The 16,760-nt window shown below is 44.6% G+C and overlaps 1 long non-coding RNA gene across 1 annotated transcript in view; it reads left to right on the forward strand.

The window, feature by feature from the left end:
• Window positions 1-13,564, forward strand: part of LOC111092134 — a 30,792-nt gene extending 17,228 nt beyond the window's left edge. The window contains exons 3-4 of the long non-coding RNA XR_005377973.1: window positions 3,240-3,315; window positions 13,323-13,564. This is a non-coding gene — a long non-coding RNA (uncharacterized LOC111092134). The remainder of the gene's footprint in view (window positions 1-3,239; window positions 3,316-13,322) is intronic.
• Window positions 13,565-16,760: the final 3,196 nt, after the last annotated feature.

Genomic DNA, 16,760 nt, shown 5'->3' on the forward strand with positions numbered 1-16,760 from the left:
GGACCCTGGGATCACGCCCTGAGTCAAAGGCAGACTCTCAACCACTGAGCCACCCAGGTGCCCCCTACATATTTCTTTATTGTCTGTATCCCCATTAGAATATTAGCTCCTTGAAGGCAAGCATTTATCTGATATTTTTGTTTGTTTCTTTACTGTTGTAGCCTCAGGGCCTAGAACACCGCTGAGCAGGTAGTAGGTGCTCAAAGTACTTGCTGAATGAAGGAATGAATAAAAGATGGCAAAGGTGGACACCAGCAGCTCTAAACCCAGGTGCACTAGCTTCAAATCCAGCTGCTAAAGAACTCCTCCTGCCAATGGGTCGGAATTGAGTCTCATTGGTTGCCACAGATCACATGTCTCTCCCTGAACCAATCACTGTGGCCCGGGAGGATGGAATACACTGATTGGCCAGCCGTAGATCCCATGCCCCTATTTAAGTCCAGAAGTGGTCTGAGCTCCATCTAATCTGTGTGTGTGGACTGAAGAAGAAGGAGGGGTACTTTATAAGAAAACTGTGGTGCTTTTTGTTTGTGCTTTTTTTTTTTTATTTGAATTCAATTTGTCAACATATAGTATAACACTCAGAGCTCATCCCATCAAATGCTCCTTAGTGCTGGTCACCCAGTTACCCCATCCCCCCACCCGCCTCCCCTTCTGCAACCCTTTGTTTATTTCCCAGAGTTAGGAGTTGCTCGTGGTTTATCTTCCTCTCTAATTAAGAAAACTGTGATCCTATGATCAGAGAAGGAGGAAAGGGATGCTAGGTAGGCAAAAACAAACAGGTAAGTTACCACCCAGCCGAGTCCCTAGGACTTAGTAAGGAGCCTTATTTGGGATAAAGTTGTATTCAGGTTGGCGGGGTGTGTGGATGGGGGGAGGAACTCTGTTAATACTAGAGCTAGAGCTAGAATTAGGAGCAGGTGATCAGGGTACTCCGTAGATGCCAATATATCCGTGACATTAAAACATTGTTGAAAGAGATGATAAATTGGGAACCAAAAGTAATCTTAATTTTCTGCGTGCAACTTCTTACATAATCAGCAAATATTAAGCTCTCTACTGACACTGAGGATGACACCCTTGAGGAAAGATTTAAAAATAAACATTGTTGGCTCTAATCTGTTACTGTTGATTAGTTTGAGAACCCACATGTGCTTATTGCATGATACGACCATAAGGCATACCACAAACCCCACAACCAGCCAAGTGAGGCCTCCTGAAATTGGCAGTCATGGTCAGCTGAAATTCTGAAACCATATGGCATAGTGGCTGTTATTGGGAATGAGTAATCTACTTGGTAGAAATAATCGAAATCCTGAACTCTTTAATAATGCCTCCAGTGGTAGAGTCTGAGAGTTGACCCCCAAGATCAGTTTAGCCCTTTTATAATGACAGAAGCCCATGGCTGCTCAGAATGAAGACTACATTTCCCAGCCTCCTTTTCACCAAAGTGGGCATGTGACTGAGGTATGGCCAATGAGATGTGAGCAGAACCTGGGAAAACAAACATGGTGGTCAGCCATTTGGTTTTTGGGTTTTTGGGTTGCTCCTTCAGCTGGCTGCTGAAGGAGCAATAAGTTAGGGATCCAAGCCTCTGACCCAAGGCTCTGCAATGATGTAGGGCCACCACCTTAACTCAGGCTTCTGTGGGAAAATGAACCTTGTATTTCTGTCTCATGTCTCTGGACCACGCAGATGAAATGATATTCAAATTATATTCATACCTCTAAAGAAATTGGTCTGTCTTGGAAAAGTCCATAAAATATATACATGGAATAAATCATTTAAAAAAAAAGAACACATAGAAGTACACAGCTTTGATTCACTTATATCAGGTTATTCCTTTTCAATACAAACATGCTTAATGCCTACTTTCAATATATACTTAAAACCAACTAAAGGAAGATACCTTGCCCTGGGTGCCCTTGTAACATAGCTACTTTCACAAAACCATTCTTTGGCACCTTTTTTTTTTTTTTCAAGTAATCTTCATGCCCAGGGTAGACCCCAAAGCAGGGCTTGCACTCTAGACCCTGAGATCAAGACCTGCGTCATGATCAAAAGTTGGACACCCACCAACTGAGCCACCCAAGCACCCTTCTTTGGCAACTTTCACATAAGTTCTCCAGGCTCTGATTCCTCAAGCTGGCTATGATTGCATATGGGTAGTATTTTAGAAATGCAGATTCCTGGGCCTTGGCCAATTAATTTGAAGAAGTAGAATATTAGGAATTTGTCATTTTAAAAACACTCCCCATCTCACTAGCTGTGTGGCCTTGGGCAAGTTATTTAGCTTCCCAGTGCTGCCGTTTCCTTATCTGTTAAATGCTATCAGTAATAGCACCTGCCACCGTAGGGCTGTGGTGAGGGCAAGTTTATGTCATGTTTTGTACAAAACACCTGCTATAGCACCCAGAACAGAGTAGGAACTACATGTGTTACTTACCTTTACACCCATTGGCAAGAGTGTAAATTGGGGCAAACATTCTGAAGGACCATTTGCACTACCTACCAAGATGGTAAATATGTACTTTGAGACCCAGCAACATGGTTGAAAACTCAGCCTACAATTACTCTCATCAGTCCAGCTCTGTGTGCAAGCACACTCATTGTAGCACACACTTACTCTATGAGTGTGTATTGAGCACCCACAGTTTAGTCAGGATGGAATAGGATAGGCTGCAGCAGCAGACTCCCAAATCACAGTGACTCCATACAGCAAAGGTTTATTCTTGCTTTCATATTATGATGCAGACTGACTACCCTTCACCTTGTTGCTCTGCCATCTGGAACAGGTGATCTTGGAGATGGACACAGCAGGCAAAGAGAGCTAGAGGTCTCGTGGCAGTTTTTAAACTCTAGGCTGGCAGTGGCTTACATCACTTCTGTACATCCCATTAGGCAGAAATGAGCCACACAGTTTGAACCTAATTGCAAGGGAGGCTGGGGAAGGCAGAGATCATAGGGATGTTGAGTGAGTGTTGTCTCTGTAATATCTGCTCTTTTCAAGGGACTGTTGTCAGAGCTCACACAGGGGTGAGCAAGAGCAAGAGGATCCCTGCCCTCACGGGGCTTCCCTTATAAAAACTTCTATTCTAAACACAATCCCAGCCTATGTCATTTTGTACTTGAGCAAGATTATCTGAAGGATACATTTTCAGAAGATATATGTATTTGTCACTTTGATAGATATGGTCCAATTGCCATAGGATTGTGCCAATTTCCACTTCCACCAACAGGTACAGGAGCGCTGTTTGTCCTGCAGTCTTGCCAGCACAAGGTGTTATCTGACTTGGATTTTTGCCAATCTGATAGGTGAGAAACGATCTCTCTGTGTACTTTTAATTTGCATTTTTCTTATTATAAAGGAGGTTGAACATCCTTTCATATGTTTATGAGCAATTTGTATTTCCTTCTCCATGAACTGTGTGTGCATATCCCTTGTCCATTTTTCTACCCACATTATTAAATGAAAAAAACAAAGGAGCAGAACAGAATGAACATTGTAATGACTTTTGTAAATTAAAAGCAAAGCGGGATGCCTGGGTAGCTCAGCAGTTGAGCGTCTGCCTTTGGCTCAGGGCTCAGGGCATGATCCCTGTCCAGGGATCAAGTCCCACATCGGGCTCCATGCAGGGAGCCTGCTTTTCTCTCTCTCTCTCTCTCATGAATAAATAAATAAAATCTTAAAAAAAAAGCAAAGCAATATTTTGGCATATACACATAAATGTTCTTATATATGCATAAAAGTTTTCTACAGGCAGCCACAGGAAACTGTTAATAAGGGAATCTATGAGCCTAAAAAAGGTTAATTATTTTAAATTATTTTAATTCCCTGAATTTGAGGATGTTTATACCCGAGTGCTATTTTTTTGAACCTTTTTGAATGATGTCACTTTTCTAACCATGTATACATATTGCTCGTGTTATTTTTTAAATGTCAGTAAGGATTATTTGAACTTTCTTTTTTTGCTTTTATATTCTCTTCTATTTTAAAATTCTAGGGATCCCTGGGTGGCGCAGCGGTTTGGCGCCTGCCTTTGGCCCAGGGCATGATCCTGGAGACCCGGGATCGAATCCCACGTCGGGCTCCGGGTGCATGGAGCCTGCTTCTCCCTCTGCCTGTGTCTCTGCCTCTGTCTCTCTCTCTGTGATTATCATGAATAAATAAAAAATTTTAAAAAAATTCTAATGTATGTTATTTTTTTAAGATGTTATTTATTTATGAGAGACACACAGAGAGAGGCAGAGACACAGGGAGAGGGAGAAGCAGGCTCCCCGCGGGGACCCGGATGCAGGACTGGATCCCAGGACCCTGGGATCACGACCTGAGCTGAAGACAGATGCTCAGCTATTGAATAAGGCGTCCCTGGGTAGGCGTCCCTAATGTATGTTATTTTCAAAAAAGTTTCTAGAAGCACATTGTATCTGCAGAAAATCACCATCAGGAATTGAGGCCAGTCCCAGAATTTAGTTCAAGTCTTGCACTTTTTAAGTGCTCAAGAAAATTTGTTGGGTTAAAGAAATGAACGCTTCTCTTTAACTAAACCACCAAAAGCCCTCCAGATGTGGAATTACAATATTCTTTTGTTTTTTAAGATCAACAGAAGAGAGACCAAAGTTGCCTTGCATAGGATTTTTCCTTTAATTTTCTTTGTTTTTTTTTCCTCCGGGTGAGGAGGCTGCTGCCTTTGTCCCATAAAGTCAAAGGCAGCAGGAAACACTGGTAGGAATTTTCTGGTGATGATGCTTCCCTCTTAATAATGCCTGTCAGTCGCGAGGTTTTATCTCATTGGTTGAGTTGGGGTCACGTGGCCACCTCAGCCAATCACTGTTGCCAGGGAGGGGACCACTGATTGCTCACACCCACTCCCTGAAGCCAGAGGTGGAATCTCCACTCCTAAACCAGGTGGACGAGAAACAGTGGAGGTGTGGTTCTGCCCAAAGGAAAACTGGGGTGATAATGCCAGAAGAAGGAACAACAGATGCCGGAAGGCAAAAACACCACAACCACCACAAACACCTACTATGCAAGCTGCTGGGGATGTGTTGGTGAACAAGACAGCTCCTCAAGGAGCTGACATCTTAGTGAGAGAGAAGAAGAAAGAAGAAAAGAAGAAGAAGAAAAAGAAGAAGAAGAAGAAGAAGAAGAAGAAGAAGAAGAAGAAGAAGAAGAAGAAGAAGAAGAAGAAGGAGAGGAGGAGGAGGAGGAGGAAGAGGAAGAGGAGGAGAAGAAAGAAGGAAGAAGAAGAAGAAGAAGAAGAAGAAGAAGAAGAAGAAGAAGAAGAAAGAAGAAGAAGAAGAAGAAATGTTTTTAAAACTACAAATTACAGTAAATTTTGTGAAAGCCACAGACAATGGGCTGAGATGGAAAATAATTTGACTAGGATGGTCAGAGAGGAAGTGACATTTAAACCAAGAAGGAAGGATAAGAAACAGTCATATAGTCCTAAGGGACTAAATAAATAAATAAATAAATAAATAAATAAATAAATAAATATGAATCCCTACTTCACACCTAAACCAGGACCAACTCCCAGTAGATCATAGACTTAAACATATAAAGTGAAACCACAAATGTAGTAATATAAAACTGGTATAAGTCTTTTATAACTTCAGACTGTAAGAGACCTTTTTAATAACGAAACAAAGCCCAAATGTCCTAAAATGAAAAATAGATAAATTTAACAGCATAAGAATGTTTTAAAAATGATCTTTATGGCTAAAAATAACCTTACTAGATTAAATGCCAAGAGACAAATTGGGCTAATTTGGGTTAATCACAAAGGGCTAATTTACTTAATATACAAAGTGTTCCAATAAATAAGAATAAAATGAACAACTTGGTAGGAAAATAGGCAAAAAAGATTATTCACAGAGAAGGAAAAATGAATGGCTGTAAGCATATGAAAAGATGTTTAATTTCATGCATTATGAGAGAAATGAGATATCGTTCCCCCCACCCCCACCCCCAGCCATTAGATTAACAAAAATCCTAGTTTGACAATCCACAGTATTGGTATCAGAAAATCAGCAATTCCCCTTAAAAAAAAAAAAAGTGGCAGTATTCATTAAATTTAAAATGCCCTTACCTGCTACACTAGCAATTCTGCTTTTGGGAATTTATTTTTTAATTTAAAAAAAATTTATTTATTTATTCATGAGAGACACAGAGAGAGAGGCAGAGACACAGGCAGAGGGAGAAGCAGGACCTGGGATCACCATCTGAGCCGAAGGCAGATGCTCAACCACTGACCCACCCAGCTGCCCCTGCTTTTAGGAACTTAAATTACAGGTTAATTCATACATATGCTAAATGACATATATATATTATTCACTATATGTTGTTTTTAATAGCAAAGAAGGGGGGACAATCTATCGAAAAAAGGTAGAAAAAAAAATGACAGTCCATCTGCACAATATAGTGTTCCCTGGTATAAAAGAAAGAGGTGGCTGTATATGAACTGGCAAGTAAAACTCATGCCTGGGTTTCCTAAGAAAACAAAACAACGTGCAGAACCATGTGTATAGCATGTACTCATCTGTAACATTTTAGGAGGGTGGAGGGGAAAAGAATATAGGTTAGTCTTTGCTCATATATGCAAAAAATACATTAGAAGGATCTGCAGGGGTTTAGTAACCCATTGCTGGAGGAAACGGCATATACAAAAGGCCCCAAGGTAAAAGAAAAAAAAAAGTTGAGGGGGTGGATTCCAAGTGTGCCTGGAAAAGACGACATGGGACAGGTGGTGGCCAGATGCTACAGAGCCTTGTCGACCACTGTTTAGGAGTCTAGTCTCGAGTCCAAATCCAGCAGGAAGACATTCAAAAGGAGAACATGATCCAATTCACATTTTAAGAACATCTTGCTACCATTTGGAGAATTTTGTTGGAGGAAAGCAAGATGGAAACATGGAGACCAATTAGGAGGCTGGACCATGAGCTACAGGAGAGAGAAGGTGGACTGGACCTGGAGCTGGTGGTGGAGCTGGTGTGGAGCAAGCAGGCTTCAAAGACAGTTCCAGGTTGGAATCTGTGGGTTGGATGTGGCACCAGAAGAGGCAGTGAAGTCAAGGGAAGATGGGAGCCTGATCTCTGGCTCACATACAGGTCGTGACAGTGGTGACTGAGCTGGGAAGCCTAGGGAAGGGCCCTAGGGTTGGCTTGGGATGGAGGTGCATTCCAGAGGAGGGCATGTTAAGGTTGAGGGGTCAGTAAAACATCTATCTGGCAACGTCAAGTATGCAGTTGGGCTCTTGAGTCTGTATTGGGGGCAGCCAGGAAGAAGTGACATGACTTACACAGAATAACAAGGACAGATCCCACATGGATTCCAAGTTGGGGCCCCATGCCTACTCAGAGTCATGGGTGGCTCAGTGGCTGAGTGTCTGCCTTTGGCTCAGTTCATGTTCCCAGAGTTCTGGGATCGAGTTCCGCATCAGGCTCCCTGCATGGAGCCTGCTTCTCCCTTTGCCTATGTCTCTACCTCTACATTATGAATAATGTGTGTCTCTCATGAATAAATAAGTAAAATCTTAAAATAAATAAATAAATACATACATACATACATAAAATCTTAAAAAAAATAAAAATAAATAAAAATTAAAAAGAGAAATAAGTAATATAAAAATTAAGGCTTCAATTACCTTATTATCTATATAATCATTTTTCCTTAAGTTTAGAAAAAAATGAAATACTTTTAGGGATAAAAATTTTTTTATTTGAATTTTGAACATTCTTTCATGGTCATTTCTTTTGCTCCCACTAAATGAATGTCAAATTGCATTTAAATGTTGTATTTAATAACTCACGTCTTCCATTTAAAAAAATGTCTTGGTGGCACCAGATGCCTCTGAAGGACGGGACTGAGCATAGGAGCCTAGCTGGAAGTTGACATAAGAAGGCTCTTGATCCCCTTTGCCAGCTATGCAGCCAGGTGACTGCCTCTCCCCCTGGCAGAGGTCTGGGGACTACCTTCTGGAGACTTTGGGATAGAGAGGAGGTGGGCATTAGGGATGTCAGACATTGCAGAAGCTAGGAATGAGGCCAGGAGCTAGAAACAAAATGGTCAGACCCAGCTCCCTTCCCTCGTTCTGCTTCCAGAACACAGGCAGCCTGGCTCCAGCAGGAACCCCAGAGAATCCTCTATGGAGAGGTGGAAGTGGACCTCTCAGCAAAAAGACTGATAGATAATGACATTCGGGTCCCAGGATGAAGAAGCTGGCTCACAGCCCAGCCACATTACAGCAAAACACATGGAGCTTCCAAACAGTTTTTAGTGCCTCCTTCTCAAAAATGAATAGAGGTCCAACGAGTCCCTGACATCTGAGAAATGCCTCTAGCATGAAAGACAGACCAACATCAACAAACAGTAAAAGGGGTCTGGGAATAAACCAAGATATTGCAGGGAGCCTATGCAAAGGCATCCCGATTGGAGCCCAGGGACTAGGAATTATATCCCAATTTCGTCACTAGCAGGGCTGCCACATACAATTGTGCAAGTCACAGACCGCCCAACTCTAAGGGGAATGATATGGTTTTATGTTATGGCTTATGTAGATGGTCCCTGACGGGTGGTTCAGCACATCACTATATAGGGTACCCTGGCCTGCTCTCTGTTCCTGAAAGGTAATAATAATAGAACCTCACACTGAGGAGCTCCTGGAGGGCAGACAACCATCTCCGTGTTTCATGTCACCTAAGTCTGACATACCTCTATTGAGTTGGCTCCCTGTAAATGTTGACTAAATAAAGGAATTAATATGTGAATGAGTAGGTGAGGGAGAGAGTGAATAGGAGTTCAGTGATTTACAGCGTCCACAGCACTCCCACAACCATCACAAGGTCTTAGGAACACCAGCAGCTTAATGGAGGAGCCACGAATCCAGGCTCTGGAGGCAGAAAGCCTACTTCAAATCCCTTTGAGCCTCTGTCCCTTCATCTATAAAATAAACGTGATAAGAATGACACCTGTCTAAAAGTGCCATTGTGAGGATTAACTGAATGCATAATAAGCATTTAACAGGGGCCTGACCCAGTCTTGTCAGTTAGAATTAGATTTGACTATATAGGAGATCCCTGGGTGGCTCAGCGGTTTAGCGCCTGTCTTTGGTCAGGGGTGTGATCCTGGGGTCCCAGGATCAAGTCCCACATTGGGCTCCCTGCATGGAGCCTGCTTCTCCCTCTGCCTGTGTCTCTGCCTCTCTCCCTCTCTCAAATAAAATCTTTAACAAACAAAAAAAGATTTGGTTATATAAACCAGAAAACCCAAGTAAGTGACTTAAACAAGATAGAGCTTCATCTCCCCCTCCCTGTCCCTGTGCATGTACTTAAGAAATTAAAAGGTGTGGTATCCTGAGTTGGAATGATGAACAGTCATCAGAGTCCTAGACTACACCCTTTTTGCTCCACCAGCGTCAAGATTGCCAAATGAACCAAAATAGCTGCCAGAGTGCCAGCCATCAGGGCCACATCCCAGGCAGAATGAAGAAGGAAGCAAGGCGTATTCCTGCCATCCGCTCCACCCAACAATTTCTGCTTGCTTCTCCCTTAGCTGTATGGGGGACACATTATTGCCCAGGACAAATTCAGGGTCTGTTAGCAAGAAATGGATTGGGAGAAGAGTCAGCCATCTCTGTCACATGAAGTCTCAATAAATGTTCACTATTGTTATTGTTGTTGTTAGCCCAGTTTTAGAGAGGAGAAATGTGAAGCTCAGAGAAATTAGCTAATTTGCCCAGGGTCTTACTCGATTCATTCAGGTATTAACTATACGCCTACTATGTGCTAGTCCCTTAGGATACAAACGCCGAATAAGACCTGGGCTCTGGAGATGCCTGGGTGGCTCAGTGGTTGAGGGTCTGCCTTTGGCTCAGGCCATGATCCCGGGATCTGGGGATCAAGTCCCACATCGGGCTCCCTGCAGGGAGCCTGCTTCTCCCTCTCCCTGTGTCTCTGCCTCTCTCTCTTTCTCTGTGTCTCTCATGAATAAATAAAGTCTTTAAAAAAAAAAAAAAGAAAAGAAAGACATGGGCTCTGCTCTCAAGGATATGAAATCAAGTCATTTCAAAGAGCATGGGAAGAACACTCACCCCAATGGCCCAAAGGACAGAGTAAGGGCACTGGCCTGGAGTCAGGGAGGGCTTCCTGGAAGAGGTGGAGATCCTCATCGTGGGGATAACAATCGTACACAGGAGCGTGGAGATAATTAAGTGGTATTTGCCAGTGCAAGCTCAGCATAGTGCCAGGCACACAGTCCTACTATCATCACCATTATCCTCACTATTATCTCGCTCTCTTCTCGGAAATACAAACAGCCACTTCTTAACTTCAGGATATTTTACAGCTGAAATTACTTTCAAAGGGTGTCGACTTCTAATATGTCTTTAAGACAGCAGAACAACAGGAACAAAAAATGCCTCATTTTCTGTTGACTCCAGGCCAGAAACCGACCTTTGGGCATGATAAATTCATACCCTCGCAGGAAGAACAGGATTTTGAAAGCTGGCATCTGAAGTTTTTATCTCAAGCACCTAGCTATCGTCCTCTCTTGCTCAATAATAGGAAAGAAACAGCAAAGGGTTAAAAAAAAAAAAAAAAAAAAAAAACCTTAAAAAAAAACATCAAAATAGGGTTTGGTTCTCCAGAAAAGGCCAGAAGAACTGAAGCTAATTCACATTTTACTCAAGCAACCCCAAGAGAAACCAAGTTTCCTGGAAGAACGAAAGGCAAGACAGGCGCTGTTTAAAAGCAAGCTCAAAGTGAAACCAGATTACGTGGGGGCCACGAGGCCTCCTCAAAAATAGCATCTGTCCCCTGGATATTTTGGGAGTGTCCTGGGCAGAGCACCGCAAGAGCCAGGGGCCTCTGTGGACATCTCCAGGGACGCACCTAAAGAATGTATCGCCCGGCCTCCCCTTGACCCCAGGCCCCAACCGGGCCCCAGAGCTGTGTCAGCAGCAGCAGAAATGGTACAGAGATAAAGGGAGATATTAAACACCCAGAAATCATCTTCTAATTTAGGAACCGGGCTGCAACATATCTGTCTCCCTTAATGGCCCGAGTTGGGAATTTGGATTTTGAACCTCTTCCCTGCCGGGCGGCCAAAACATCTTCATGTATTAATAGACAGTAAGCGGGAGGCTGCGGAGATGGGAGGGCCGTGGGTCTGAGATGATCTGGAATCAGGAGGTGAAGACCAGCCAGGCCTCCCTGGGCCTCTTGGCTTAACCACCTCCCCACCGCTGCTCCGTCGCTGTGGTTAGTAAGCACCTTAAGACTTGCACCAGGAGGGTGCGAGCCCTCCACGACGTCCTTACCCGCATCATCAGAGGCAAATTGGAATCGTTTTCCTCATTTTGCTCAAAAGAGAATGAAGTCCTGGGTGAGCGAACCAGAGTCGAAAAATTGTCAGCACAGAGGGAGACAGCAGGATGTGGGTAGGAATCCGGCAGACACTGATTGTAGCCCAGTTTAAAGGGCTTGCGGGTCTAAATCCAGGATGTGTGCTTTATTCCCCAAGAAGTGGTAGAGGAGGGTGTGTGTGTGTGTGTGTGTGTGTGTGTGTCTGTGCTGCGATGTCCGTGTGGTATTTCTGTGTTTGTGCATTTGTCTGTGTGCTCCCGTGTGTTTCTAGGTATGTCTGTGTGTCTGTCTGTGTAAGAGGAGGGGCAGAGGGAGAAGAGGGAGAGGATCAGGAGACAAGGAAGAGATGGGTTACTAAAGCGTAGAATGGCAAAGCTAGAAGGCCCTTGAAATCATCTAGTCTGGTCTGGGCAGCCCGGTGGCCCAGAGGTTCAGCACTGCCTTGGCCCAGGGCCTGATCCTGGAGACCCAGGATCGAGTCCCACTTGGGGATCCCTGCATGGAGCCTGCTTCTCCCTCTGCCTGTGTCTGTGCCTCTGTGTGTGTGTGTGTGTGTGTGTGTGTGTGTGTGTCTCTGTCTCTTGTGAATAAATAAAGTCTTTAAAAACAAATAAATATAATCATCTGGCCTAGGGCAGGGCGATGGGGTGACTGGGTGACAGGCACTGAGGGGGGCACTTGACGGGAGGAGCACTGGGTGTTATACTATATGTTGGCAAATCGAACTCCAATAAAGAAATACACAAAAAATGAATGAATAAATAAAAAATAAAATCCTCTGGTCTACACTGAGATCCCGTTGTTGACTTTGGTAGGTGTGATAACAGCGTGGTGATTCATTAAAAAATGTGATCATCAAATATTTGCTGATTAAATGACAAGAGCCCTGCGATTTGCTTTAAAATACTTGAGCAAAGAAAGAATAAGTTGAGGGGAGGGAGAATAAAAATGAGGAGCGCCTGGCTGGATCAGTCAGAAGAGAGCACGACTCTTGATCATGACGATCGCGGGGTCATGAGTTCGAGCCCCATGTTGGGTAGAGAGATTACTTAAAAATAAAATCTTTTTTGAAAAAAGAAATTGGCAGGGACGCCTGGGTGGTTCCGTGGTTGAGCGTCTGCCTTTGGCTCAGGACCCTGGGATCGAGTCCCACATCAGGTTCCCCACAGGGAGCCTGCTTCTCCCTCTGCCTGTGTCTCTGCCTTTCACTCTTTGTGTCTTTCATGAATAAATAAATCATTTTTTTTAAAAAGGAGATTGGTAAAACATCGATAATTGTTGAAGATGGATACGGAGATGTTATGTGATTCGATTTTTGCATATGTTTGATATATCCATGCATTTTAAGTCAGGTATACCAGTCACTGCAAACTATTATCCTGGCAAACGCACTCATAAAAATCTTTATAAAAATTGAACTGGTTGCCGATACCTAGAAATGGGAGTTTGCATGGAAAAATCTGGACATCCAGCTTTTCTTGAAAACATCAGAAGCTTTTGTGACTCTGGTCCCGTAGGCCCTTTCGATAACAAAGCCGCAAGAAACCCCCCCTTTAGTTGGGGTCTTTGTTCTCAGTTTGCCACAGTCCCCACCCTGACTCCAATCGTCACTCTTAGGTGATGGTTTCTCTTTTAGTAGAAATAAGAGGAAAGTGAACAAGTTCTCTTGGAACAAACACAGTTATTTACCATCCAAATGTCTAATCTCCTCTTTTTTCTCACAAATAGAAACTCTTACATGGGGAGGTGGTGATATATTTAAAAAATCACATTTCCCAGCTTCTCTGGAATCTGTGAGTGTCCCAGTGTTTCTGCATTAGGGATGATTTTTGGTCGTCACACCTAGGGAGGGGGAGTGCTACTGACACCTAGTGGGTAGAGGCAGCGATGCTGCAAAACATCCTCCAAGGCTCAGGACAAGCCTCCCCCTGTTAACAGAAGACAATTATTCCATCCAGAACGTCCATAGTGCTGAGAGCTGCAGTCAAGTGGTCACACGTGTTAGAAATTGCAGTGGATGGTGGGACTTCCAAGAAAGGCCTTTGGTGTCTTCTTCATTTTCCTTGTAATTGCAAACATGGCTGGAGCACAAGTAGCCGTTTTGTGACCCCGAGGAAGAAAGTTCTGTGCTAAAGATGGAAGGGAACGGAATCCCCGACAACATCATGAAGGTACCCCCCCTGCCCCTTTGAATGCTGACCTCCGGACTGGTTTTATGTAAGAGAAATACATCTCTAATTTGTCTAAGCCACTGGAGTCAAGCCTCTGTTACCATCAGCCAAGTGCAGCATCTAAATGATTTATCTCTGTGCCTGGTTTTCTATGCTAGCAGGGAAAGGAAAGTTAGACAAGAGGGCCAAACGTTTAATTTTTTTATTTTTTAAGATTTTATTTATTTATTCATGAGAGACACAGAGAGAGAGAGAGAGGGGCAGAGGGAGAAATAGGCTCCATGCAGGGAGCCTGATGTGGGACTCGATCCTGGGTCTCCAGGATCAGGCCCTGGGCTGAAGGCAGCACTAAACCACTGAGCCACCCGGGCTGCCCTGAGGGCCAAATGTTTAAGTAAAAAAGGCAACAACCCAGCCCACTTCCCTGTTGGTGTCACTTTTGGGCTCCTCGCAGGCATTTGGGTTTGCAGCTCCTGGGCCGGTCGGACCCCTTCACCAAAAATATGAGGAACAGAGGCCCTTAGCAGGTTAATCATGGCTGAGGGCTAATTCACAACCTGGTCCTTCTCACGTTTCCAAGAAGCCAAGTCTCATGAAACGGTGAAGAATGTGGTTTCTGGAGCCAGGCTGCCTTGGTTCGAACACTGACACCATTGAGTGGCTCTGTGACTTAGATGGCTCACTTAACCTCTCGGTCCCTCATGTCTCATCTGTAACATCGGGATGATGATAGAAGCATCTATTGCTTGGGATTGTTAAGAGGACTCACATCAGGGGATCCCTGGGTGGCTCGGCGGTTTAGCACCTGCCTTTGGCTGAGGGCGCTATCCTTGGGTCCCGGGATCGGGTCCTACGTCGGGCTCCCGGCACGGGGCCTGCTTCTTCCTCTGCCTGTGTCTCTGCCTCTCTCTCTCTCTCTCTCTCTCTCTCTGTCTATCATAAATAAATAAATAAATCTTTAAAAAAAAAAAAAAAAAAGAGGACTCACATCAGCCAGGGGTGATTCCCCCAGCGGGGGTAGAATTTTAGGAACAAACTGTTTATAAAGGTGTGGCTGGGGGGTAGGGAACCCACGGGGCTGCCACAACACCCCCAGGCTAGTAACAGGGGGTGTGTTACCACCAGGTAGTAACGGGGGGCATTCTAGCCCCTAAGACAGAAATAGGAGGTGTTCTCACCTAGGCCCGAAGGGGCAAAGAAGGAAGTGGTGTGTCCAATCTGCAGAGAAGAGGACCCCTGGAGAGGCACTCTGAGGGACCTGTGACCTTCAGTTGAGGGACACCGTAGCCCCTGGTGGCCCAACAGGACAGTTGGGGATTCAATACCCAGACCTACTATGCTTCCTTCTTCCCATCTCCTGCCAGTGTCTCTCACTGGTCAAACCCAATCAGAAGCCAGCAGGCAGGAGAGCCCTTTGATGCTGTCTACACAGGTCACAGAGCAGAGTTGTCAGGCTGGAGGAGGAGGATGGAGACCAGAGTTTGCATCCCCTACTCAGTGACTGCAAGCTTCTGGGTTGTGCAATAAGAAGGCACAGATGTGCCCTCCCCCTCTCCTTTTCTCACTCAAAAGATGGAATATGGATATGATGGCAGGAGCTCCAGTGGCACTGTTAGTCCACGAAGTGGAAGTCACATGTTAAGGTGCTAAGCAATAAAATAGCAAGAATCTGAATCCCAGACAAGGTAGGCCCACCATGGCCTACCCGACACTAAGCCATGGACTGTTCCATGAGAGAGGATCAAGCTTTTATTTTATTCAAGCCAGTTATTTTGGCTTCTATTAAAGCAGCTGAACTGATATCCTGAGCAGTACAAGGTTTAAATCAGGGATTTGCTCAGATTTTCGAACTATTTTAGGCTGAGCTTTTTTAAAACAAGAAGAAGTGATGGGAAAGTTACAGACTCTGCTCAAAAATACCATTAAGGAGGGGCTTCTGAGTGGCTCAGTTGGTTGAACATCCGGCTCTTGATCTCGGCTCAGGTCACCATCTCAGGGTCATGGGTTCAGGCCCCACACTGGGTGTGGAGCCTACTTTTAAAAAATAAAAATAAAACAAACCAAATAAAATACTGTTAAGGAATCTGCTCTCCAGGGAAATGCAACATAACACAGTAGGGGGCAGTATTTGGTGAAGGAAAAAAAATAGCTCCTTTTGAATTCAGATGTCAGTAAGTCACCTCACTTGTCAGTGTCCCAAACACTCCAAGCTCACAAAGGGAGCAAGAGAGCTGCCTCCTGGTAGCTATCAAACAAATCCTTGGATGAGCTCCGCTTGCACGGATGTACTGCAGGCCCCTCCCTGAGCCAACTGTGATGGCCAGTGTATTCAGCTTCTCTGGTTGGCTGGTGCTAAATCACATGCTCTGCGGGGTGGGGTGTCCCAGCAGCCTCCTGGATGGGGACAATTTAAAGATTGGCGGGATCCCTGGGTGGCGCAGCGGTTTGGCGCCTGTCTTTGGCCCAGGGCGCGATCCTGGAGACCCGGGATCGAGTCCTGCATCGGGCTCCCGGTGCATGGGGCCTGCTTCTCCCTCTGCCTGTGCCTCTGCCTCTCTCTCTCTGTGACTATCATAAATAAAAAAAATAAAAATAAAAATAAAAAAATAAATAAAGATTGGGTGGTTGCACACTGGGAACGCAGGGTGCTGGGGACAGAGGAGATTGCAGTAGACGCAGGAGGGCCCCAACTAGCAAACATCCCCCATACTCACCAGTAGGCAAGAAGGAACATTTAGAACATTTAGAAAATTTAGAAAATAAGTGTCGTGGTCGGGGGTAGTTGCTGTGGGATTTCCCATCAGCCAACTCTGCAAGATTTCTTTTTGGCAAGTGAAAGCATTGAACCAGCCTGGCTCTTCCCTGCCAACATTGAAATGTGTGGGACTATCCAGAGAAAGGAACTAAATAGTTACAGGAGATGCCCCTGGCTAAAGACCCAAGGGACATTTCCAAAACTACCAACAGAGCCTCCTCTGTGTTTCTGTAACTTAGTGAAATGCAACAAAGGAGTTCACACGAAATACGAGGGGCGATGATGTGCCCAAGGGTAGGGTGTGAGGCTTTTTAATGCCACGGGAAAGATGAGGTCCCTCCACCCAGGGGATAAGAGTCACCAGCTTCGGCTCCAAATGTGGTTACTACAGGACTGCTGTTTCATTGAAGAGCAGTTTGTTCCACCCTGTTCTTTGGGGAGATTTAAGGCAAAACAGTGATGGAATCCAA

The sequence above is a fragment of the Canis lupus genome, chromosome 24 (genome assembly GCF_011100685.1).
Source record: "Canis lupus familiaris isolate Mischka breed German Shepherd chromosome 24, alternate assembly UU_Cfam_GSD_1.0, whole genome shotgun sequence".
In the NCBI taxonomy this organism is placed as follows: domain Eukaryota; kingdom Metazoa; phylum Chordata; class Mammalia; order Carnivora; family Canidae; genus Canis; species Canis lupus.